Source organism: Hypanus sabinus, chromosome 2, assembly GCF_030144855.1.
Source record: "Hypanus sabinus isolate sHypSab1 chromosome 2, sHypSab1.hap1, whole genome shotgun sequence".
NCBI lineage: Eukaryota > Metazoa > Chordata > Chondrichthyes > Myliobatiformes > Dasyatidae > Hypanus > Hypanus sabinus.
Genome location: NC_082707.1, coordinates 10551237 through 10552520, shown reverse-complemented (window position 1 = coordinate 10552520; position 1284 = coordinate 10551237).

The following is a 1284-nucleotide window of genomic DNA, read 5'->3' as shown; positions in this document are numbered from 1 at the left end:
CGTGCTTATTAAATAACACAGCCAAACGAATTATGCACTAAAAACCCAAATTTGTCATATTTCTTCAATAATTATAAACAAAAAGTTTTTTTTGTCTTTGTAAAACTTGCTAGTTTATCTTTCTTCGCTTGGATATGTAAAGGGAATTTGAAATGAACGGAATATGTTAAAATGGTATCGAATATGATGATAATTTTATGGTTCCAAACCAAAAGAGAATAAAACAGATATAATCTTAGACCAGATTGGGCTGTGGCCCGTTTGCAGCCACTTGGAGGTAGAAATTGCTGCTGTTCAGCACTCCAACTAATTTTCATCAGAGCAAATTTTGATTGGTATTTCTCTAGACATTAAGATCAGGGTGGGGGATGGGCAATGTGAATTTTAGCAAACTTTGATAAAGTTTTCAAAAAGTTTGGAGTGAAAGTGGACGCAAAGTGATGACGTCAACCTCAGCCAGGCTTTAACCTTTCAACTCTGCAACATGGCGGCAGTCTCGAGGAGTTTTAGGCCGATATTGGGGGCAATTTGCTGGAATTGTGGAAAAGGGCAGGCGCCCCTGAGTGAGCAGAGGCAGCAGGTCGATAGCTGGGTTTCTCCCCTCTGCATATTTTTATTTGTGACCGATGAAATTGTGGCATTGATGAGTTATTTGGGAGGATTTCATCCCGAGCCGACGTGAGTTGAGGTCTCACAGGGTGCCAGGTTGTACTGCAGATGCAAGGCAGTTAGCATCCATCTATTGCCTAGAACCCACTATAGTTACTGTGATAACTAAGTAGAACACAGAACCAACACAGGACTAATGCAAAATAGAAAAAATATATGCATTAAAATAAAATATTATTTTTTTAAAAATAAATTATTTTAAATCCCATCTCTATTCATTGACAAATTCTCATTGCATTTAGCGCTTTTGCATCTAGATAGTATCTGATATCACAATAAATCAATTTAAAATGTGTGTTAGAATTATAATTTTATATGTAATCGAAACATTTCTCTCTCGTTCCCGAATAACAGGTAAACCTCTTAACACCAATTCAGCAGGTGACTGTGAATTAAAACAGATTAACGAATGTACTTAGTGTTTTTTTCCAGATCCTCTCCCTGAACAAAATGGAAAATGAGCAGATAGATGTGAGGCTTTTTACATACGTGACGTATCAAATATTCGTAATAAAAAACAAATCGGACCGTTTATTTTGAGTCTTGTTTTGAAATGGTATCATTAATTTATTCATAATCTAAATATTTAAGCGTTCATTTCACCGAGTTTAATTC